This window comes from Panthera onca, chromosome B1 (assembly GCF_046562875.1).
Source record: "Panthera onca isolate mPanOnc1 chromosome B1, mPanOnc1 haplotype 2, whole genome shotgun sequence".
In the NCBI taxonomy this organism is placed as follows: domain Eukaryota; kingdom Metazoa; phylum Chordata; class Mammalia; order Carnivora; family Felidae; genus Panthera; species Panthera onca.
The window spans coordinates 105,261,048-105,288,077 of NC_138342.1; positions in this window are offsets into that span (position 1 = coordinate 105,261,048).

The following is a 27,030-nucleotide window of genomic DNA, read 5'->3' on the forward strand; positions in this document are numbered from 1 at the left end:
TGTAAAAAGGAGAGCAAATTAAACCAAATGAAATCAGGAGGGATATAATAAAGATAAAAACAAAAATAACAATAGAGAAAATCACTTAAATCAATAACTGTTTTTTTGAGAAGTTAATAATTTTGATAAACCTCTAGTCTGACAATTGTACAAAAAAGAGAAGACATAAATTACAACTATCAGGAATGAAGGAGGTGACATCACTAGATATTCTACAGATATTAAAACGTGAACAACACCATAGTAGTTTGCTAAAGCTGCCACAGCAAGACATCACAAATTGAGTGGCTTAAATAACAGAAGGTTATTGCCTCACAATTCTGGAGAGTAGAAGTTCAAGTTCAAGGTATCATCAGGGACTCATGTTCCTTCTGACGGTAGTAGAAAAAGGATCTGTTTCATGACTCTCTCCTAGTTTCATAGTTTCTTGGCTTGTGACACATAAACTCCAATAGCCTAACTTCACACGGTCATCTCCCTGTGTACATGCCTGTCCAAATTTCCTCTTTTTATAATAATACCAGACATTTTGAAGTAAGGGCCTAACATACCCCAGAGTGACCTCATCTCAGCTACCTCTGCGAATAATCTGTATCCAAGTAAGGTTACATTTTGAGGTACTGGAGATTAGGACTTTGCTATGGTTCCAATGCTTGTGCATCCCCCACCCAACCCCCACATTCATATGGTGAAATCCCAACCTTCAAAAATGATGGTATTTGTAGGTAGGGTTACTGCGAGGAGCCTAAATCACGAGGGTGGAGCCCTCACGAATGGGATGAGTACTTTTATAACAGACCCCATAGAATTCCCTGGCCCCTTCCACCATCTGAGGACACAATAGAGAAGTCTACAACCCAGAAGAAGGTCCTCACCTGGCCAGTCTGGCACCGACTTCCAGCCTCCAGAACAATAAGCAATACGTTTCTGTTGTTTGCAGTATTTTTATAATAACAGTCTGGATGGACCTTTAAGGACATAAACTTGTCCAAGATTTCTCAAGAAGAAATAGGTAACCTCAATAGTCTTATACCTTTTAAATAAATTGAACTTACTGAATTCGTAGTTAAAAAACTTTAGACAAAACTCCACACATGGTTAGCTGTGCTGTCAAAGTCTAACAAATATTTAAGGATGAAATAAAACCAATTCTACAAATTGTTCCAATATAAAAAAGAAGAAAACTCAGTATATATTTTTCAACTCATTTTAATGAGTGAGTGTTACTCTGATGCCAAAACCAAGCAAAGACATAAGAAAATTGCAGACCAACATTCCTCATGAACTTAAAAGCAACATTTTTCAAAATATGCTATTAAAAAACTCAATAATATATAAAAAGGATAATATATCATATCCAAATGAGGATTATTCCAAGAATTCAGTTTGTTCCACATTCTAAAGTGAATTGATACAATTTACCGCATAGCAGACTAAATAAGAAAAAAACATGAAATTCTACACTCAGGAATAGTGTTTTACAGAATTCAAGGTCTATTCATGACAAACATTCTCAGAAAACAAGTATGTGTATGCATTTTATATACATATATAATATGTTTATATGTATTATTAAAATTCTAAAAACTTTGTAAAGAAACAATATCATAAATAAATGCACAAGAGATTTGCATACACCCCATAGAATATATATGGATAAAAAATAAGCGCGGTGGTTATTAGGATGGTGCAAATGTTAAGTCACAAAGAGATACCAGTATCCACCTAGAGAATGGAGAGCTCATCAGGACGCAGAACAGCGAGAATTGGCATATAATGCTGATGGTAAGGCAAAATGGCACTATTACTTTAGAAAACGGTTTGGCAATTTCTAATCAGGCTATACAAAAGTACCATATAACCCAGTAATCCCATTCCTAGGTGTTCACCACATACACTGAAATCCTATGCCCACACTAAAGCCTGTACATAAGTGTTTGTAGTACAGCAGTTTTACTTATAATATCTCAACACTTAAAACAAACCAAATGTGTCCCAACAGAGAATTAACAAACTATGGTATGTCTGCATAAATACGTACTACTCAATAACAAAAAAAAAAATCCATATTGATATAGTCAGCAGTATGGATGATTAGCTCGTGCATTTTGCTAAGGCCACATACTATATGATTTCACAGTATATGACATCCTAAACAAGGTGAATCTATGAGAGCACAATGCATATTTGTCACCAGGGACAGTGGGGGCTGGGGGGCAGTGCAACCACAAAAAGGAACAAGGGAATGGCAGAGGGAGAGGGAGGAGGAATGCTTCCAGATCATCTTGATTGTGGTGATGATGGTTACTTACACATGCATTTGCCAGACTCTGTAAAAATGTGCCCTAAGAACAGAAAACTTTACAATGTATCAATTATATCATAATTTTTAAATTAAAAATAAATTATTGGAACATATAGCCTGGGCATTCAGATTAGTCCTGTTCACAAAGAACTACCCCAATGTAGTCGCTGTACTCACTTGGTTTTTCACCAAACTCTCGGAAAGTAGACATTTAGTTTCATTAGTCTCCACATCCCAGCACCCAGTACGATGTCTGGCAAAAAAGCAAAGTTCTCAGTAAAAGTCTGTCACGTCTTTAAGTCAAGTGGCTCAATTGACTGTTTTAAAACTCAACCAACACATCTGATTGACTGATTCTATATAATCAATATCAGAAAAAAATAATATTCATGCAAAATAAAAAGACACACTACACATGGGTGATAGAGCAGCCAACTATAAGAATCCCAAACGGCCTTCGATGAAACGTATATTACCAGCATGAAGGATTTATTTAAAAAAAGAAAAATTCTGCATCTGTGGGGACATAAGATTTATGTGATTAACAGTGAAGTTGGAAAAAATGGCTGCAGCTCAAGTTGGGACTTGGGAGAAGGGAAATTGCATAACTTAACATAAATTATCAAGATCCTAGGAGGTCTACATGAGTTTCTCTTATAGCTGAAAAGGAAAGAATCACTCAAACACAGAAAGGAAAAGCTGCTCTCCTGGGAAGGTGATAAGGAAGAGTCTGAAAAGCTCAAGCAGACTGATGCTCAATGAAAGGATTTTCAAAGGATTTTCATTCGAACCAGCTTATGCACAATGGGGTCCAGTGAGGGTCTCCCTGCACCAGCTGCCCTCCTCCTTCTTAGCATGTTTGAAGTGCAGGGTTGTGCCTGGAGCCCAGGGCTTTGGGTACCCACTCAAGAACACATGCATTTTTCCATGCTCATTTGCTGGCAGAAATAAGAGCGATGTGAGTCAGTTCAGTCGATGTGAAGCACTTCAGTGTCTTTTTCTGGAACCACCGAAGAGAGAGAGAGAGAAAAAAAAGATTCTACTTGATAGACATTCAATAAATTATTTGTTGCAGGAAGGAAGGAAGGAAGGAATTGATGAGTGAATGAATAAATGAACAGGGCCCTGATTTGTGTCATTTGATGCTGAAAATAACAGAAGCCAGGAAATCAACAGTAATGATGATTAACTGGTACACAACAACCTTTTAGAATTCAAACCCGGTCTCCCTTACTCCTCCTCATATACACGTGGATTTGCTGGGGATGTGCTCCATTAGCTTCTGTTTTTCGTTTCCAAATTCTAGATAGACTTGTTCTCAAGGAACTCTCTTCTGATACTCTCTCAATTCTCTGCATTTATCTTTGTCTTTCTTTGCTATATATATATATATATATATATATATATATATGTATGTATATATTCTCTTCACACACCTTTTTAGAAAGAAGACTCATTCCTTCATGTGCCCGTAGGCTGCTCTTGTGTTTTATTCCTGTGAATAAACAATATAACACCCTTGATTTCTTGGTATTTCATTAAAGATTCTACCTACGATCTATGTGATAGCATTTTCATTCTTTCAGCTTTAAAATAAAATAGAAAGCAAAACATCTCCTTTTTACTAATGTGCAAACTTTGGGCTCCCATTTCTTTTATCAAGAAGATGATAATGGATGATGACAGAATACATATATATGAAACTATTACCCAAAGGAAATTCCCTTTACCTCTTTGTGAGGCACAGTTCTACCCATATGACTATGGCATTAAAACACAAATCATGGACTGAAATAAAGTCAATGCCTTTTTGAGACAGTAGAAATACATGGTAAGCTACATCAACCGACGTTGATACCACCTAAACCTCAGTAAGTTAGAACTGCCCCTAATAGTGCTTGTGTTATTCACTCCTGGAAAATAGGACACCAGGAATGTCATGTAAAGCTAGTGAATAGAAAGTATTTAGTTCTATTTTAATTTTATGTATTTCTAGTTTGCATTATTTTCATAAGGAAGTACAACCAAAATCCTATAGTACAATTTCAGAAGTTTGGTAGTATTTCATTCAGTTAATGATTCATCGTGGTCAACTCACAGCCTTCCTCTTCAATTCCCTTCCAGTGGAAAGTAAATGGAAATCTTTGCCATATACTTACCCCACAGAGCTATCAAGACTTAATGGAAAATAAAAAAAGAACACTCTGAACTCTGAACTCATTAATGTGTACTATAGAAGGAGGAAAATATGCACAGTATTTAGGAGATTTTTTTCTCCAAATATTTTAACTTATGGTTAGATGTTAGTTGAATCAGTTGCATTTCTAACTGATGGGTTGTACTATATGTAGATATTGGTGTTGCTAAACTTAAGTTTTTTGCATGATTTTTCATGTTCAGGTTCTCATTAAGTATTCAGCTAAAAAAAAAAAAAAAAAAAAGGAGACTCAGAGACCAAAAAAAAAAAAAAAAAAAAAAAAAAAAAAAAGGATTACTGAAGTCACACAGCTGGCAAGTGATAAATAACCAATTGTAACTGTTTCTTCTAAGTGTGTCCATCTTAAAAAGTACTGAATGAAAAAAATTATCAGAATAATCTGAGCAATATGCTGATTTTAACATTGTCTGGCCTTTTATATGGTATATTTCATAAAAAGTGGCTTGGTGGTTGGTGTTTACAGTGGAGCAATGACTCAATATGTAAATAGGGCATGCAAGGTTACCCTTAGATCCAATTTTTTTTTTTTCCTGGTAAAGCATGCTTCTACATTTAGACTACTGATTAAAGAAAACTCTGAAAGACTCTTGTGTTTGTGGGTTTGTTTAGCATATATTTTTTCCCTAAGGTTCATCCGCACTGGATCTTTGACCTGTTTTCTTGAAAATCTGGGAATTTTCTTCCAATATGACCTACCTCCACAGTGGAATAATCAGGCCCACTATTAATTTTCTGTTTTAATGTTTATTTATTTTGAGAGAGAGAGACAGAGAGCAGGAAAAGGGCAGAGAGAGGGGGAGAGAGAGAATCCCAAGCTGATTATGCGCTGTAAGCACAGAGCCCGACACAGGGCTTAATCTCATGACAGTGAGATCATGACCTGAGCTGATATCAAGAATGAGATGCTTAATTAGCTGAGCCACCCAGGCTCCCCAGACCTACTATTTCTTTAAAAACATCACCTACAAGTCTGCAAAGAATTTTATTTATTTATTTATTTATTTATTTATTTATTTATTTTAAGTTTATTAATTTTGAGACAAAGAGACAATGCAAGTGGGGGAAGGGCAGAGAGAGAGGGAGACACAGAATCTGAAGCAGGCTCCGGGCTCTGAGCTGTCAGCGCAATGCTGGGCTCAAACCCACGAACTGTGAGATCATGACCAGAGCCAAAGTTGGATACTTATCCGACTGAGTCACCCAGGTGCCCCAAGAAGTTTATTTAATGGAGTTTTGCAAAATTGGGTCCTCCAATTCCCAAAGAGAGAAAACATTTCTGAATCTGAGGCTAGTAAACAAACTGAAATTCTTACAATTTCCAAAAAGTGATAGAGATGGCTTCTTGTTATATATTATGCTTAAACAATGAACAGTTTCCAATATATTTAATATGTATATCTGACAAAAGCTAATAGCATCTTATTTTGCTAAATATGAACAGCACAGTGGTTTAAAAGATTTAAGAGAGAATTTTGTGACATCATTATTAAATGATGAAAAATCCTTACTGTATCCATAATGCTTTGAATCAAATTCCTCTGTCATTTTATTGCCTCAAATTTTTAAGTTTGGCTATTGTAACGTTGATCATTTCTTGTTTTTAATGCCAGAAAGATTTGAGGGTTATTTTCACACTGTGTCTTCTCAGTGCTTCAGTCCCAGAAAAGTTAGGCATGTGCTAGCCTTAGCGTGAAGTTTACATTTCAAAAAAATGGATCCTTTAAAAAACAAGAGCTGAACGAACTCCCAAATGACCAAAGCTGGAATAATTTGAGCAAGACAATGAAGAAGCATTGGGTTTTCATCCAAAGTGTAAAATAAATAACCATGGGTTCCTACTGATATGAATAAATGATTGAATAAATGAATAAATGAGGGAGAAGATACTAATCTTCTGTGCAGAACTCCAAATAAATTATACAGATACTTTACCTTAAAGGAGGTAGAACATCACTCTCTACTTCCTAAGCACAGGCTTCTATCCAAAAGTAACTTCCATCCAAAGATGATAGTATGGAGAGTGGGGGAAAGAGTAACCTTACAGTGGAGAAACCTGACAAACACTACTTCAGCCATGAGATAAAGATTAATGTTGGCAGTCAAAATCATGTTGATAGTATGTATTCTTCATCTGAAATGATAAAAATGACACTTTGCTCTGTGGGCTTCTTCCCAAAACCCAGTCTAATCACAGACAATCACCGATTAGCCCAGTCTAATCACAAGAAAAACATTGGACAAATTCCAGTTGAAGAACATCTTCAATATTCTTGACCAGCACTCCTGACAACTATTAAGGTCATCAAAAATAAGGAAAGTCACAGCCTGTTACATCCTAAGAAAAAGCTGTCACAGTCTAAACCCACCCTAAGGAGACATGATAATGAAACAATGTGTATCTTGGATGGAATCCTGGAACAGAAAAATATATTTAAAAATAAGGAAATCTGAAGAAACTATAGAAGCTTATTAATAATTATAACCAGTATTGGTTTATTAATTATAACTATGCTAATGAAAAGGTTAATAATAGGTTAAACTGTGTATAGGGAACTCTATTTTCTCAATTTTTCTTTAAATCTAAAAATATTCTAAAAATAAAATCTATTAATTAAAAAAAATTGGGTCATTCAATTGTGTTAGGATAGTGAAACTAACAAAATACTTTAACCTCTGAGGAATTTGAAGTTAGAGTATTCCATAGTGAAAAAAACCTTATCAGATGACAGAGTACTTGAAAATCACGTCCCCTTATAAATTTTTAAGATCTCATTTATTATTTTAAAAATCTTTATAAATATGTTTTTGTTTTATTTGTTGCAAAATTATAATAGAGCAACATTAAAGATTATTTTTAATGGAATGGAATGAATATCTCCTCCTCAAGACTTTTCTTTACATTACTTTTCCATGTTTCTTCCTGTCTTCGTTTATATGCATATGTTACAAGGTTGCCTTAAGTTTAGAAATGTCTAGCTTGTTCACTTACATTATGCATTTTTCTTTTATATGTCCCTTATAATTATAAATTAGGTGGCTGAATAAGTTCTTTCCAGTTCATTTAAAAAGCAAATTCTTTTTGAAAACTTAGATGGAAACAAAATGAAATAGAAGAAAGGAGCATACTATCATTCAGGAGTGAATTGTATTTCATTTGACTCTTCAACATAAGAATGACTTGGTTTCTTTCTAAGTTATTTTTTTTCTTTTGTTTTTCCCTTGAGTTAAGCTATGTTAAATTCATTTTCTAAATAACTGAGACTAAAAAAATGCAAAAGCTGTGATGGTTTTATTTACTATAGACATCAAAACATTTGTGGTCACGTGGAACTATAATTTTGCCCCTCTACTAAATAAATTGTTAATCTCCAAAATATTCTTATATTATTAAATTGTAGAGAAAATGTGATTATAGTCAGCTGAGAAACATAGTAAATAAAAAAAAGAAATGTAATAAATAAAATAAATGAATAAAACATAAAATATTAAAGGAAGCCAGTCTTCAAGTCTGTGCTTTAAAAAAAAAAATAATTGGACATTTATTCATATCTTATGATTTGGAAAATGCAGCCTCATGTGCAAATTTTAATTGGGATTATATAATATATTTCAATTCTTAATTTGCTTTCTCTGGTTTTGCCATACTATTTACATACCAGAAACTAAACATTGGTCAACTTCTGAATACCAGATACTATTTCAACATACAAACCAAAATATTTATTTTGCAGACCTTCTTTGCAAAGCAAAGTTTTTAATATGCAGCTTTTATACCAATATCGGATGCTTTTAGAATTTATTTTTTAAGCTTATTTATTTATTTTGAGAGGGAGAGTGCCCACATGTGCACAAGCTGAGGAGGGGCAGAGAGAGAGGAAATAAGAGAATCCCAAGCAGGCTCTACACTTTCTGTGCAGAGCCTGATGTGGGGCTCCATCCCATGAACCGTGAGATTATGACCTGACCGAGCCACCCAGGAGCCCTGGATGCTTTTAGAATTTAAAGAGCGTTATGTTTGAACCTTAAAACTTTTGTAATTTATCACCAAATTTTATGCTGCTGTTAGTCAAGGACATGTTCACATAATCTTGTAACCTTGCAGAATTCATTAAAAAAATCATGCCATTTTTTTAATATTATGTGTGAGGCCCTCTCATAAGAGTCTTTCTTTTTATATATTATTCTTTTAAATCTTGCAACAACCTTGTAACACCAGTACTATTTTACAAATGAGAAAACTTAGGTAAAGAGGAACTAAGTAATTTGCCCAGATAATTATTAGACAAGCGATTTCATAACGAGTTGTGGGACTCAAAAGCTTACGCTTCATTACTTGACCAAAATTTAAACTTTGAATAATATAAGCAGTTCTTTTAAATTATAAGACTTATAAAGAGGCCCTGACAATGCCTGGGCCTTCAGAATTCCACAGATCATTGCCAAAGATGTTTTGTCTTTGTGCGACTGGTCAAAGTGAGTTTAATAATACGGTGCTAAATTCAGTCTCCTTGTTGGTCTGTCTCAGGGCACACAATCTCTACCTTCTTTTTGTTGTCTAAAGTCCTGCTGGTGACTTCTAACCTTGTCCCCATGCTGCATTACTTCACTCACATGTTTGCAAACACATTAAATTTCCTTCCCCCTTTGTCTTTCTGCACACTGCTTGTACATATCTTCAATCAATCCTAACATCTCACAGAAATCTTGAAATTGAGCAACAGATAACGTAAATCAGTCTGGAGACAGTTTATTACTATAAATAAACTTGATCCTAGAAAAAAGAGGGAGCAAACTCTGAACTAAGTTAATGAGACAGTTTTTATAGAGACAAAACATGCACTTTTAAATTTCATTATATCACATGTCATATGATACAGCTGAATTTTTCCATATACATGCAACTCAAATTTTGATTAAAAATTTTAAAAGAACAGGGATGATATCTTATTGATTAACCTGGAGTTGTTTGGGGTTTGTGGCTGGGCTAGTCCAGACAGATTTTGTAGCCAGTAGATAGAATATATACTGTTTAGCCAGTTGAGCTACTTCTAAGCAAGTGACTGAGCCAGGAAAGGAAATTCTTTTTCTCTTTAAAAAAATGACTTTTGGGGCGCCTGAGTGGCTCAGTCGGTGAGCGTCCGGCTTCGGCTCAGGTCACGATCTCACGGTCCATGAGTTCGAGCCCCGTGTCAGGCTCTGGGCTGATGGCTCAGAGCCTGGAGCCTGCTCCCGATTCTGTGTCTCCTTCTCTCTCTGCCCCTCCCCCGTTCATGCTCTGTCTCTCTGTCTCAAAAATAAATAAACGTTAAAAAAAAATTAAAAATGACTTTTAAAATTGTGGGGGAGGGGTGGGAGAAATGTCTGAATTCCAAATATTTTTAGTTTCATATTTCATACTACATATCACAACATCTTTATTTTTACACCCAGCCTCCTAAAATCAGTTAAGGTATGAATCCAATACTTAGTTGTGATTTCAGTCTTAACTGGGCTTCTCAACCCTACTCCAGTGCCTTCTACATGTCCCTGGACAGAGCTCTTGTTCTCCAGCAAAGTTACTCAAAAATTTAAAGTCTTTAGTCATGTTCCTTAATGAAATTCTTCTTATTATAAGAGAAATGTATGGTTTGACATCCATTGAGAAAATTAATGCTAAAGCATAAAATTCTTGTACCTTATCTAAAAACTGATTTTATCCTCACCGTTCTCAACCTGGTGCCCCCAGTCTCAGAGGAAGAAGGATAATATCACTCATTGATGGTCACTGGGATCACTCCTGGCTTCCACCTCAGGGACCTGACTAAACCTAGTATATCTTCTCACTGTAGGATCCCACTCCCCTCCTCCATGTGAGATTTCCTCCCTCCACATATATAATTGCAGTCATGTGTCTCCTATTTTACCAGCTGTTTATACTTTGTCTCTGATTTGATCATTGGACCTCCCGTCTTTTGCCTTTACCACTCCAGTGAAATAACCCTGATCAAGTCATAAACGACGTCTTAGGAGTTAAAACCAAAGTGCTTTTCATAATTTATTGATCAGTGATATTTTGCACTGGTGATCAATCTTTTCTTGAAACTAACACCTCTCTGTGATTGGATGCTAGGAGTCTCTTCACTCATCCAAAAATGTTTTCTAAGCAAGGGACTGTCCTCAGCACTTGAAATGTATCAATGAACAGGATAGTTAAGGATCTCTGCTCATGTAGAGCTCATATTCCATTGGGAGAAGACAGAATCAATATATATAATGTATAAATAACTCTATAGTATTTTAGAAATTAATTTTTATAGGAAAAGCAATTAGTGGAGAGAAAAGGTATCAGAAGTGTAAAGGATGGGATTAGTTGCAGCATTATATTTAGTGGCCAGTGTAGCCATTACTGAAAACGTGATATCTGAAAAAATTTGGAGGACATGAGAGAAGTATCCAAGAAGAAATGTGGAAGGAAGAGCATTCTAGAAAAATGGAAAAGCTAGACATAGACGCTAAGGAGCATGCTTGTGTGTTGAGGAATAACAAAGGCAGTGTAGCTGGAGTGGAATAAAACAATGGGAAAATCAGGGGAGGAAAGATCAAAGAGTGACAGAGGACAGAGGATCTAGAACTTTTTAGGCCATTGTAGAGACCATGGCTTTTCCTCTCAATGAGCAGAGGAGTGACATGATTTGACCTTGCCTTAAAAGGGCACTCAGACTATAATAAGAATAGACTATAGTGGGCAAAACCTATTTTTGTAATCCACTGAGAGATGACGGTGGCTTGAAAAGGATGGTCGCCATGGAGATGATGAGTAGTCAGATTCTGGCATAAGCCATAACCCTGCACATAGATTTTAAGAGAAATAATGAGATCAAGCATGAACTGAAGGGTTTGGGCCCCAGCAATAGGAAGAACAGAGTGGCCATGATGAGGTGGTGAAAGCTTCAGACATAGAGTAGATTTGACAGAGAAGATCAAACCCTCCTTACCTATCTCTGTGGATATGTAAAGTTGACATATCAACATATTGAATAAGCAGTTGCATATGAATCTGGAATAGAAAACATCATCTGAGCCAAAGATGTGTATTTGGAATCATCAGCACATAGATGATATTACCTGGAGCTATATGAGCTGTATGAGACACCAAGGGAGAAATAGAGAAGAAAAGAAGACCAAGGATGGAACCCCAGGACAATGCAACATCATGTGTCAGTCAGAACAGGAGGAGGCAGCAAAGGAGACTGAATAGCAGCCAATGAGGTAAGAAGGAAAGCAAAAAGAATGAGGAGTCAGAATCCAAGAGAAGAAAGTGTGAAAAGGAGGAGTGAGTTAGAATCCTTGATTTCAGAGTTCCCCATCCATCTGTCTTGTCTCCCTTGTCTCTCAATATGACTTGATTGAGTTGACTGCCTTAGCAGCTAAATCACAGTCTTGGCTCTTTGTGTTCTTGGGAACAACTAAAACCTTCAGATGTCTTCTTCATATAAACAACTCTACACAGGTGGGGAGTGTCAGGTGGGTAAAGGTGGTCAAAAGGTACAAATTTCCAGTTATAATAATTGTACATCCTGAGGAGGGAAGGCACAGCATGGTGGTCATAGTTAACAATACTATATTGTGCATTCGAAAGTTGCTAAGAGAGTGGATCTTAAAAGTCTCATCACAAGAAAAAAATATCTGTAACTATGTGAAGTGATGGGTGTTGAAAACAGCTCTGTGATCTTTTCACAACATATACGTATATCAAATTATTATATCGTATGCCTAACACTACTACCATGTTAGATGTCAATTATATCTCAATAATAAAGAAAAAATCTTAAAAGCACTAATAATTTTACCGGTGCATACAAATAAAGTAACCACCTCTTCAAAAAGGAAATTCTACAGCCTACTTTCCTTTATTCAATTTTACATTATTTTAAAGTTTCAATATCAGGGTGCCTCAGTGGCTCAGTCGGTTAAGCACCTGATTCTTGGTTTTGGCTCAGGTCATGTTCTCACGGTTTCATGAATTTGAGCCCCACGTCAGGTTCTGTGCTGGCAATGCAGAGCCTGCTTGGGATTCTATCTCCCTCTCTCACTGTCTCTCACCTGTACACGCTATCTCTGTCTCTGTCAAAATAAATAAACTTAAAATAAAAAGTTTCAATATCAAACTTAATATCTATCAATATTGTTTGTTTTATCACTTGTTATTACATTATTATATTTTTATATATATTGACAATGTAGTGCTGAAAACCGGGAACATTGGAAATCCTGGAAGTGGAGGGGCGCTAAAAGCATCCACAAATGCAAATGTTAATTGCCATATTCCTAGGGTCTAAGACTTTTTTTTTTTTTATAATTTTGACTTTTCAAAATCAGTGTCTTGCAATTCATGTGTATGTATTTGATATGATAATTAGATATGATCCAACAAAAGCTGTTTTCAAATTGACGGTGAATCTTAAGCTAAATTAGTGGTACCGTAGACGAAAAAAATTCTCTATTTCTCTCAAGGGACAGTAAAAATAATGGCTAAAATTTATTAAACCTTAAGTGCTATCCATGCTCCATAACTAACAGTTGCGCTCATTTAATGCTAAATACAACCTTATGAAGTAGGGAATGTGGTTTCACCAATTTTATATATGAGACTTGAAACTTCAAGAAGTTAAGTTACATCCCCAAGATTATATAATTAGTAAGCATCAAAGGGAAACATTTGCCCAGATTTGACAACAACTCTGTACTCTCAGCCGCCATGTGATCTAAAGCACAAAGACAAAAACCCTTATAGGGACATTCATAATCATAAAGAGAGAAGCACTAATGTGTACTTTTTGACATCAAATTTCCAATTGATCATGTGTAATAATGTCTTAACGTTACATTGTCAATTTCCCTTAAAATTTTATGGACCTCGAGAGAGATCATATTTTTCCCTTTGTCCCTCTAAAACTTTTTCATCTATCTACTTCTGTGGAATACGAATTTTAAATGTAGGGTTTGATTTATATATTTGTAATTGCTTTATTTTATACATACATAGGTACATATATAGATGAATTTTTATATTCTAATTATTCTCAAAAAAGCTCTCAAGGCTCATTCTCATGTAAGTACAGCATATATTTACTGCCCACCTTTATTCTTCAGCAATTTCAACTTTACTGTAATAACTTTTATGATTCTGTGGCATAATATAAATCAAAGCCTTCAAATGGAAATCATTTTCTGTTCAGTACTGTGAATTTTGTTGCAAAATTATTGATAATTTTGTTATAAACATAAAGTTATCGTGATTTCCCTTTACTGTTCGATAAGCTGCAATTTGGTGCCTTTGAGTTTGTGATTGTGGGGTACACGCCAGCCAGAGTAAGTTTCCTCAGAATACTAGGCTAATACAGTTTTAGATGGCAGATCCAAAGAGATTATAGCATACCTCAAATTCTCATTGAAAAGCAGAAAGTGACCTGTGTTTACATTTTTATTACTTGGCATTTACCTTCTAATTACAGTTGCCAGTTATCATATTTATGGTAATTTAAAAGAAATGTGGCTTTTTTGCCTGATGGCTCAAATATTCTACATCATTTAATGGAAAAATTGCTACCCAAGGCATAGAGAAAGAAATGGGTATATTTATAGTGAAGTTTTTCTCTTCATCTAGATTTTTAATTATGGGGTTGTGGATGATATTGTGGGAATAACCTCAAGCGGTTACTAAGAATAAGAATGCAAAACTTACTGGTTATTCAAATATGTCAAGCCCTTTCATTTGGAAATACAGATGAAAACTGTAGGAATTAAATTATTCAACAGTTATCCATCCAGGTTTGTTTAGAAAAATAGTCCAAGAGTGACAAGAAAAAGTTGTTTTTCCTTTTTCCCCAAATTTAATTAAATTCTTTTCAGGTATTGCAATATTTTTACTTAAAATATTGTTAAATAGACATCTTTATATCTTAAGGAAGTTATTATGAATAAACTCAAAGTCTAGGATTAAAAAAAAATTTTAATGTTTATTTTTGAGACAAAGACAGAGCATAAGCGGGGGAGGGGCAGAGAGAGAGGGAGACACAGAATCCAAAGCAGGCTCCGGGCTCTGAGCTGTCAGCACAGAGCCCGAGTGGGGCTCAAATCCACGAACCGTGAGATCATGACCTAAGCCAAAGTCGGACGCTTAACCAACAGAGCCACCCAGGCGCCTCTATGATCTAAGATTTTTAATGATCTTTAATCTTTGGACTCAGAAGTTCAGAGATAATTGAAAAGAGAAAATTAGATGGAATTTCCTTAGAAACAGCAAAAATAAACATCATTGACTCTACCATTGTGCCAGTTACAGATCTAAGAAAGCATATTTACTATTTAGATACACATTCACTTGAGAATATAATAATTACCAAACTGGAATTCACCACATAGAGCCCAAACCCTTTAGTCACTAGGAAGTTTTATTGAAAACAGCCAACCGTGACTAGTTAAAAACTTTTCTGGGGTCATGGATGATGAATCAGCCCCCAGTTTTATTAGTATACTTTATATTATGATTCTTTTTTAACTTACACTAAAGATTCTATAATTGATTCACATTGAGGTGAAATTTTTATTTTACAAGTTGTGTTAGCATACTTTGAATATTTTAATATTTCACTGAATAAATCAAGGTCAATGTAAAATATTTAAAAAAGCAGTCCTAAGATTAATCCAAATTTTAGTTCTCTGTCAAAACGGTCTATTTATTTCTACCTGTATCAGGTAAGATTAGAGTCAGCTGTGAGAGACAGAAAGCACAAAACAGCAGCAGCTTAAACAAGATAGATGTTTGTTTTTGGGTGTAAGCATTCCTGACCCACCACTACCAGGACAGAAGGCACTTTACATCTCCTTGCTTCTTGTTCTCAAATGGTTCCATTTCATGGTCCAGGATAGTTGCTCAAGCCCCGGCAATCAAATTTTAAAACAGCCAGCAGAAAAGGAAAAGAGACAAAGAAAGACATGCCTCTTTCATTTAAGGGCACTTCCTAGAATTTGCCCACAATTTCTGTTTACATTCCATATAAGACAATTGTCACATGTTGATATTTACCTGAGGATCAATGATGGTGGAAAATGTATTATTTATTCTAGACAGTCCTGTGCTCAGCTAAAAATGAGTGCTAAAACCAAAGAGAGGGAGAACAAATGTTAGGTAACAACCAGCAATATCAGCCATATAAGCTTTTGGCTTGTTAGCTCTATGTCTGTGGCACATCCGTGGCAAATAATCCCTCCCCCATTTCAAGAGCGATCTATTATTCAGAAGTACATGTTAATTACATGACATTGTCTACATGCTTATCCCTTCAAAAGCAGGCCCAGTTGATGAAATGGAAATGATTTTTTTCCATACAGAAATTGTCTTGAGTTTATTTTAGCAACAGTAGTGTCACATGACTCTATAGAGCATGAACATGTGCCCCTGAATAACAGTGGGTTGTGTAAGTGAGTGACTGTGAGTTTACACCATGTCCTCCTGATGTTCTGCTTATGACTAGTTACATGTCTGCTTAAATAACCAGTGATCTTACACTTTATTATATATTTCATCAAGTTGCATAATATTGAATTGACATTTGGTAAATAAATTATTGTAGAAGTTTCCCAGTAGGCATGTTCATAGGGTTGCCTGACACCTAGGAAATTGACTCTTACTCGGGTATAATTAGCCTTGTTATAAGCAGGTCAGTTGTTCCACACTGCATCCAGAATCAATACATCCGAATCCAGCCACTTCTCAAAAGTCTCTACTGATAGCCATCATCTCTTACCTGCATTGTTAATTAAGCCTCTAACTGGTGTCAGTGCTTCAGTCTATTTTTTCACACAATAATGAGAGCTAGACTTGTAAAACATAAATCAGATCCCTTCTTGGCTCAAAACCATCTGAATAAGAGTAAACGGTCAAGCCCTCATTTGGGCCTCTAAGTCCCCACAGGATCTGTTACCACCACTTCAACCCACACTGTCCCATTAACTGTCTGGCTCTGTCCTCTATTTCCTTCCTCTGCATCTTTCTGCTACAACCAAGAAAGACTTCGTGGAGTATGTCAAACACATCAAGCATGCTTCTATCTTTGTCCCTTTGCACGTTTTCCCTTCTGACTAGCATGACTTTCTTCCAGTTGCTTGTGTCTCAAACCATTATTTCTTTCAGTTCTCCACTCAAATGACACCTTACATGAGAGGTCTTTCCTTGTCATGCTAAATAAGAAGGTAAGTCCCTACCCAAGACACTGTACTCCCCTCACCTTTTTTCACTTTGCTCTAGAGCAGATATCATCATAGAGCATGCTATATATCGCTTTGCTGACTGATTCGTTTGTGGTTGTATTTCCACTAGAATGTAAGCTCCATGAGGGCACAGACTTTGTTTGATGCACTGTTGTATCTAGAACAGTGCCTGATACACACTGCTGCTTAAAAACAAAGAGATATTAAATTTAAAAATTAATGTACATCCTAGAGTTCTTTCAAAGTCCTTGAAAGGGCATGGTCTGATTCTACTTATCAGCATCTTCAATGAAGAGATAAAAACATACAAGGCTCATGGTGCCTGGGTGGCTCAGTCAGTTAAGAGTCTGGCTCTTGGTTTTGGCTCAGGTCATGATCTCATGGTTTGTAAGTTCAAGACCTGCATGGGGCTCTGTTCTGACAGCATGCAGCCTGCTTAGGATTTTCTCTCCCTCTTTCTCTGCCTTCCCCTGCGTGCTCTCTCTCTCTCTCTCTCTCAAAATAAATAAATAAACATAAAAAAATAAAAATAAAAATACCCCAGGCCTTCTTCACCATTGTTTTAGGAGCATTAGTGGGTGCTTCAAGAAATAGAAACTCCAGACTCATCAAGTTGTATCCATTAAATACACATAGCCTTTTGTATGTTAATCATACCTCAATAAAGTACTCTTTAAAAATCACAATATAGTATCCTGTTTTATACACAAGGGCTAGAAAAATTATAATTCCATAATAAGTACTTTTTCCATAAAGGACTACTGACAAAGAATATAGTTATATAAATTCTGTAGCTGTAGGTATATAAAAAATATAAATAGAAAATCCTAAAATATTTATTGAAATATAAATGAGAAAAATAGAATAAATAAAAAAAATGGAATAAATGTGGAATATGGACTAAATGGAATAAATATCTGTTGAAATTATTTTTGGTATTTTTTTATAGTTTGTGCTTTAGAATATAATTTAACTTTTTAGGAATAGTAGTGAATTTTGGATTTTTTTTTGTGTGTGTGCCACATACAGGTCTAGATTCTATTAACATTCAGATAATTATGTCTTAGTGCCAACTACTATATGTCATTTAAATAAAAATAAGCTAAACTATGAATTGATAAAGTAGCTAATGGTATTATGAAAAAAATCTGAAGTATATGTTATGATAGCTAGGTTTAGTCACATTTTAAAAAGTATTCAAAAATGTTGGTTAAATCATTCTCTGTTAAGAAGGAAGAAATGTTCAAATTATAATGATAGGCCCTTTGCTTTATCTTATTCAACAAAATTTAGATGAGTTTGTAGTTGAAATTCTCACTAAACTTGGAGATAATGCATGTAATAACGGCTGACATTTCTTTCTATTGCTCCTTCCATGCCTGGTGCTATCCTTTACTTTAGTTGATCTCTTATTAGACTTCTTATTAGATAGCATTAAATGTGGGAAAACAATCTCAGCTAGGTTAACTACGCTACCCAACCTCGTGTAACCAGTAAGCAGCAAGGTTGAGGGCAGAATCCTGTTTGATTAGACTCCACAAAACACGCTTGTAACCACTACTCCAGGATGCTGCTTATGGGAGGTAATAGCTCGCCCTGAAAGCACAGGTTGAGAAAGAAATAGAAGCAAGATTCAAAGCTTGCATCATAGTCTATAAAGCATATTGAGTTAGGAAACTTGGGTTCAGCCCTGGCTCCATCAGTAACAAAGCATGATCTTAGTTCACTTAGATCTTCAGTTCTAAAAAATAGGATGATTGTATTAAATAAGGTCAATTAAATATTCTCTAATATCTTCTGTCTGAACAGTTATATGAATTATTGCTTTTAAAAAATTATGTGCGGGGTTATCTGTCTGGCTCGGTCAGTGGAGCATGTGATTCTGGATCTAGGGGTTGTAAGCTTGAGGCTCATGTTGGGCGTAGAGATTACTTAAAAATAAAATCTCTAAAAAAATAAATAAATAAAAGGTTATGTGCAATGCATAATAAAGTGACCTATATTGGGAAAGAAATCTGAATGGTTACATAATCACATGTTTAATATGAGTCAATTGACTATAATCTGGTTGCTCAAAAGCAATAAATCTTTAGAGTTCATGAGTATTTGGAGAATATCTAGAAAACAGAGAATGGTGGTCCCACTGAATTGTGCATAGCTCAGACAGTGTTTTCAGTACCCATTAAATTCTGAACCTAATCAAATTGGTGATCTATGTAATATATTGAGTTGAAATTTCAGGAACCAAGTCAGGATACAGGATTTGGGTGGGACTGTCCAGAAGTATGAAGGTATGATGGTTAATTTTATGGGTTGACTTGATTGGGTCACAGCATGCCCAGATATTTGACTAAACATTATTTCTGGTGTGTCTTTGAGGATGTTTCCAGATAAGATTACCATTTGAATTGGTGTACTCTATAGAGTGGATTACCCTCCCCAGTGTGGATGGGCTTCATCTAATCTGTTGAGGGCCTAAGCAGAAGGAAAAGCAGAGGAAGGGGAATGTGTCTCTGCCATTGCGCTTGAGCTGGGACATCAGTCTTGGTCTTCTCCTGCCCTAAGATTGAGACTTATGACATCAGGTGCCCTGTTCTCAGACCTTTGGACATGGATTGGAGCTATACCACAACTTTCCTAGATTTTCAGCTTATAGACATCAGATTGTGGGAATTCCCAACCTCTATAAATGCCTGAACCAATTTCTCATAGTAAATCTCTTAGAATGATGGTAGATAGATACTGATTCTGTTTCTTTGGAGACTCTGACTGACAGAAGGCAGTCAGTAAAGTGAAACTATAGATTAAATCTGGCATTCAAAAAAGGTTTCATTCACGAGGATGAAGACTTTACAAACCCAGAGTCAATCTTCTCTTTCCCACCAGAGCCATGCCTGGAACAGAAAGTACACGGAATACAAAACTAGATCATTCAAAATGTAAAAAGAAGGAAGAAAGGAAGGGAAAGGAGGAAAGGAAACGGAGATGAGGGGAGAGGAAGAAGAGGGAAAAAGGAGGGGCTAAAATGAACAATAAAGAATAATTGCCTAGGGAAGAAAAGAAAGGAGAAGAGAGGAGAGGAGAGGAGAGGAGAGGAGAGGAGAGGAGAGGAGAGGAGACAAGAGAAGAGAAAAAAAGAAAAGAAAAAGTAGTAGGTTTGGCAGATAGCTTGGCACATGTAGTGTGCTTTGGCTATAGAACAATATTTGCCAGAGAAAGCACCTTGCCTGAAGAGAAATGCTAAGGGAAAGCCGATGGTCTAAGAAAAGGAAATTTTTTCATAAGTGTCAGTGCAGATTATTCCAAAATTTTCTGTGACACATAGTCTATGTAGATATATAGATATGTTTTTCATATAGATATGTTTTTCCAATAGCAAACTTCATTGCCAAGAAAATAAAATATTCTTTGCATGCAAGAGACACAAAGTTGCACACTCTTCTTTAAAAATATGTCAGGGAATACATTGGACTAGGAGATTGTGACAGGCTTCTCAGATTTGTTTCTCCCTTTCGAAAAAAAAATATTGACATGACTTATGCTACCTTGTGTGGTCTGACACACAGAACAGCCTCGCATTTGTTAGCACTTGCACTGGGCAAGTGGGTAGACTCACTCAGCATAGTTACCCTAAGGCTGAGCCCAGATGGCGTTCTCTGAGAAGAGCTCTGCAGGAGTTTCACAAGCTGCACATTTATCGCCTCTCCTTGGGTCAGGAACAAAACCTTGAAAGGTCCTCCACCGACTATATCTCCTGGAACTCTCCGATAACATCATTCCCACCCCACCCCCATCGCTTCCTTTTTCCTGCAAAGAAATCTGTTTAAGTTACCAGCACTCGGTCTTTTTTTGAAACTCCAATCTGGAAAGTCTTCTCTTTTTGTCTCTCTCAGCCTCCATCATCCCTCTTTTCATTCAGTATTTGTTAACTCTAGAAAAGTTTGCCGACTCATTCCACAAGACCTAGATCACTCATAAAATGTTCACTGCTCTAACATAAATCGGCAGTCCGGATGATGCTATTTTGTCATTTGGGATACATCACACTAAAATTGTTCTTGTTCTCTTTGTGCTTTTTCTTAGGCAAAATCTCATAACAGAAAGAATAACTCTTATGCTTTCTTTTTAACTCTTCTCTTTCCTTAATTAACATCCCAACACACACACACACACACACACACACACACACACACACATGCACACACCCAGGCACACACATTTTGTCTGATTAGGATTTTTATTCAGGGAGAATGAATAAATAAGCACATAAGATTATCACGAATTCCCACATTCTTTTCTATACCTGAGATTGTGTTCACTTCAATATAGAATTACTCTCCAATATCAAGAAGATGTTGAAAGAATATGCCATGTGACATGCTTATCAGAATCAAAAAAGCAAGGCACCTGAGTGGCTTAGTCAGTTAATATCAGCTCAGGTCACAATCTCATGGTTCATGAGTTCAAGCCTTGCATCAGGTTCCATGCTGACGGTGTGGAGCCTGCTTGGGGTTCTCTCTGTCCCTCTCTCTCTCTGCCTCTCTCCTGCTTGCCCTCTCTCTCACTCTCTCAAATATAAATAAATAAATAAACAAACTTTAAAAAAAAGAATTATAAAAGTACATTGGAAAAATAAGGGCTACTATTTTCTTCATTTCTCGGGAAATTGGATACTTCCTATATAAGAGTAACAAAATCATATACCTCACAGAGACACCAAAAGAAGTATTTTGCCTTCTCCCTAAAGTACCTGATGAGAAGTTGTCTCCATTTAGTCATGTCATCTCAAACTCTATTAGTGGATTGAAGATTCTGGTCATTATATGCACACAATGTAATTAATATCACATAAAATGGGTAAAGAAATTAAGCTTTCTCAAAATTCATTGTCTAAAATGGAAAATTTATAAAAATAGTTTAAGGAGCATTTCCACATTGTGAGCATTTTCAAATGGTTAATTTCTCCAATAAGTGATAAATAGGGCCTAAAACAAATCAAGAAAATGTCCCACATTTATATAGATGTTAAGTATAGGACCTGAGCTTCAAACCTGTTCTTTTTACTCCACGCCCAAAGCTCTCCATAATAATCACAGATGCTTCAAAAGACAACAGAGATATATTTTCATGACACAACCCAAACAGCATGCTGTGGGTTTGTTGCTTAAACAAGGATGTGATAAGATGATTAGGGAAGCGTCATATACAGACGGGCTGATATTAAATAAACAAATCCAGAATGTGAAAAAGTCAAACGTAGAAAAAGAAAAAAAAAAAATAAAATCTCAGTCAGAAAGACCCAGGCTTGGAAAAGAAATCAGAATGGTGTTGCACATCAGTCTAAAAGGTGTTGCCATCTGTCCCATCTTAGGAAATGAGAGGTACAGAGGATTAAACACAAAGATGCTTCTCTCCTACCACAGTCTCCATTCCTGCCAGACCCCCAAGCCTGTGTTTATCACCGACAGCCAGCACTGATGGACTTTGCTGCCTCTGAAGACGGTTGACATTGCACTACAGACAGTCCCCAGCTTACAATGGTTCAGCTTACGCTTTTTCAAATTTCACAGTAGTGCGAAAGTGATACGGATTCAGTAGAGACCTTAACTTCAAACTTAGAATTCTGATGCTTTATTGAGCTAACCATCTGTGGTAGGATGCTCTGTCGTGATGCTGGGCAGCAGTAGCGATTCCGAGAAGAAACAACCAGCACGCTCATGACAGTTCTGTGCCCATACAACCATTTCAGTTTCGGGACAGCATTTGATAAATTACATGAGATATTCAACACTTTCTGACAAAGTGGGTGTAGTGTTAGATGATTTTGCCCAGCTGTGGGCTAGTCTAAGTATTCTCAGCATGTTTAAGGGAGGCTGGGTTAAGCCATGATGCTCCATAGGTTAGATGTGTTAAACACATTTTCAACACGATATTTTCAGCTTATTATGGGTTTATTGGGATGTAAGTCCAAGAAGATCTACACTTGCTAAATTTACATTCTTTGTCTGCCCTAAAGAGATGACAGAGATAATTCCCAGAGTGGTTCCATATTTCTCACTTTCTCTAAAGCCTTGATAAACTGTGTCTCATAATATTTTTAGGTTTTTCTTGTCCTCACTGGGAACTCAATGCAAATATTCTTCATAGAGAGTGACTGAGAGATAGAAGATGAAATTCAGGAACATGGTTGGGTAAAACATATGTTGTCAGGGGTGTGAGCATAGACAGGGGCGGGCACAGAATTATTTAATGACCCTACAAACAAGTAAGTTTATTTTTTTAATATTTTTTAATGTTTATTTATTTTTGAGAGAGAGAGAGAGAGAGGGAGAGAACAAGCCAGGAAGGGGCAGAGAGAGAGAGAGGGAGACAAAGAATCAAAAGCAGGCTCCCAGGCTCTGAGATGTCAGCACAGAGCCCGACACGGGGCTCGAACCCACAAACTGTGAGATCATGACTTGAGCCAAAGTTGGACACTTAACTGACTGAGCCACCCAGGCACCCCCAAACTAATAATTTTAAATATCTAAAGTAGTAGAAGTAGAAAGGAATCAACCTTTTCTCTATTTTTCTGAGGAATCTTGGCTCCAAATTTGGACACCCCATTCAGCAAAAGGAAGGCCTGCAGGTAAACAGACCCAACTTCCTCTGGAAATAGATGATTGGCTATTGTTACTAGACCATAGCTGTTGGGGGAAAAGAAGGCTGAGAGGACCTCTTCCCACTGTCAGTCTCCCTGAGGACAGCTATGGTGAAGAAGAAATCCTTAACACTCTTCCAGCAATGATTAGTATTCCAACAATGATTTAGCAACTTTTATAGATTGAGGTCTGGGAAGCTGCCAGGTTAGTTCATCTCATAATCAGCTCTGGATATGTGGATGTGGAGGAGGCTCCCATGAGCCCAGGTAAGCACTTTTTATGTATCTTAAGAACAGATTGACATAAAGTGGTTTTCAAGTGGTCTCGTTCATCATTCTTCACTCTTCCCAGCTTCCTGTGGTGCATAATATGATCCCACCTGGATCGTATCATTGCCTCTAATTGTTCCACTCCCCAAACCCCTGGCTCAAATGGGCCACTCAGACTCCACCTTCCTCTGCTTTTACGTGCTTGTCCAACCACGCCCAGCATGAGCATCACATGAGAACTGAGTCCTCCAGCTTTTTCATCCTCTTCTTTCTCTCCACACGCTTCCTTCTTCCTCTTGTAGCACACGGTCCATCATACTGTTTCTTGACCATATCCTAAGGTCTTCCTACGTGATCAGATATGTCTATTTTTTTTTTTTTTATTTAATAGCCTCTGGATTTTTAGTCTTGCTTAAGAAGTTCAACATCATCTCTGGTTTGCATCTGTAGTTTCCTAGATCTCCTCACAAAACTTTTATTCTGTTAATTTTACCCTTCCCACTTTAACTCCTCTGAAACCTATCTTCATGTCTTTAAGGTAAAGGCTAATATTCTTTTCATCCAGATAGAAATTTACTTTTGCAAACACTCATTATAACATAACGAATCCTTTCCCAATGAATTTAAATGCCACATTAAGTTCTCATGTATTTTTGGATCTAATATTGGTCTCTGTATTATATTTTACTAAGCTATTTGTCTACTGCCATGTGAATACCATATTGATCCATTTATAATTGCTTTCTTGTATGTTCTAAGTCTAGGAAAACATGTCTTTCTATGTTATGGTTTCTCAAAATGTTCTCGGCTAAACTTTGGTATCTGTTCTCCAGGTAAATTTTAAGATTGTTTTATCCAGCTTTATCCACGTGTACACAAAACACATATTATCAGGATTCCAATTAATAGTTCCTTAACGATATGTCTTTGTTCTGAGAAAGTTACATTTTGTCATTTTAAATCATTCTATCTAGAACATAAGTCTTTCCATTATGCCTACTCAAAGACATGGCTCCTTTTCCTCTCCCTGCTGTTTCCTGAATCATTAGATTTTCCTCCTTTTGAGCATTATTCCCATCAATATACAAATATTTTACTTATGTGGTGTGGTAACCAAAGAAGATCACCATAAAGGCACTAAAGGGGATTGCTGTTTTCTCTGCTTTCTTCTTTTTAAAAAAATAAATAAATAACATAACCCCTCCAAGGGTTTTCTTTTCCTTATCTCTACAATTTCTTTGTCCCCTTTCACTCTAAACCTCATTCCAATAAGATTTTGTTCCCGATACCATTTCATGGACACATTTTGTTTCAGGTTCACCAATGATCTGCAAGTCGCTAAGTCCAATAGCTTCGTTCACCTTTTCTTGCCTTATCATCAATACTCGACACATCTGATCATGCTTCACACTTTCATTGGCTTTCACTACAACATATTCAGATGAATTTTCTCCTTTGCTGCTTCATTTTTAGCTCTCTAACCTCTGAGAGCAATATGGCTCATTCCGTGTGTCTCTTTGTATCTAAATATTCCTCCCTTCCTTAGTGATCTCACGTTTGAGATGGTGACCATAAACACTATGTATATTATAAAGATTCCCAAATTTTTATACCTCTGGCATGTAACCAAGTTCATGGGTGTGTATCTAATTACCTCATGGCCTCTCTACCTAAATATCTAATAATATCTCATATTTATCAACCTTACTAAATTCTCCTTTCTACAAATCTGATCATGAGAACCCATGGCAATCAAAACTTCCATTTTTTGAATCCTGCTTACCTTTCCAGGCTTAGCACTCCATAATTCAGCCACAGCTGTTACTCTAAAATGACATGTCCTCCTTTATCACTTCCATGTGTTGGATCTTCCCCCACCTCTCAACTCCATCGCTAGCAGCCATTCATCTGATTAATGTCTCCCTTCCTCAAATTCTAGTATCATTTTTTTTGTGTTTCTTGCTTGCCATATTCTGTCTTCAATACAAGTGTTCTGTTTTGTTGAGATGGTCTAAGAACTCTCGCGGAACATGAAAAGGAGCTCTATCTTTTTAGATTTTTAACACACATACTGCAGGGGTTTGAAAGTAGCAGTTGCTTAATGAAATTGAGTTCCGGGGATTTTTATTAATAGTACAGAAATATTTGTCTCATTTATATAAACAGTAAAGACAAGTTGTTTAGAAAAAGGTAATTTGATTTACACATTTCAATGACCTACACTGAAGCTATAGAAATCAATTTTATTAGAAGCAGAGAAGAGGTATCTATATTGTTTAACATTATTGTCATAGATCACAGCATAAATTATGTTTATAATTCTGACAGTTGCCCATCCTATCTTAGTTAATATCACCAATGGTACATCACAGTGTAGTTTGTCTGGCATGTTTATAATACAAATAGTGATGTATTAAATTATTTAAGAAAACATTTGGTCAGGTAAGTCATTGTATTATAATGATACTGAGAATTATAGATAGCCCTAAAATTACAACTTTTCACTATGAACCAGTATGTTTTGGAATATGCGAAGCTTCTGTCTGAACAGATAGCACTGAATGGGACCCGAGGCACTTTTTGAAAGCATATATTCACTTTCTCATCTGTGTTGTCTCCTTTTCAGCTTCTTTTTTTCCATACACTTTATTAATCTTGCCTCCTTCCCCTTCTCCCTTTCTAAACTTTGGCTTGAGCAGAACACACGTGAACTGCTTCAGTGCCCCTGTACAAGCTCAGTGTCAGAAGTTGCTGACAAACAATTTAAGTGTCCATTGTCTGGACCGTCTTTCATTGTTCTGTTTGACACCTACCTGACAACTATCAATAAAGTGTCCCAGCTATTAAAATTCAAATTTAATAACTAAAAAAGTTCAGTAAATGGATGATTCTAGATTTATTCAGTGTTCTTATTAACTGCAAGTGAGAGAATTCCTGAAATTCTCTTTATCCTTTTTTATAATGAAGATTAGTTTACTTTGCTGTCTTAGGAAGTATATTATATTGAATAAAATGGACTCTTTTTTGAGAGTCTAGTATTAATATTCAGGGCATGTATATCACATTATTATATAATAAAGAAAACAGTGGATTGGAAAAGTTTTTCTAAATAGACAATGACATTGAAAAATGCTCTGGGAGTTTTTAATGGACATTTTTAAAGTAAACTTTTGAAAAAAGCTGTTTTTTTGTGTGTGGTACCTCATTTTTTTAAGGAAAAAAAATAACACTAATTAAAGGTTCCAGTTAGATGGGTTAAAGTTAATCAAGATAGACTACACTTGAACTAAAATTCTTAAAATGACACACATAAACTTGGTTAACTTTTCTTTTGAGGCCACATAT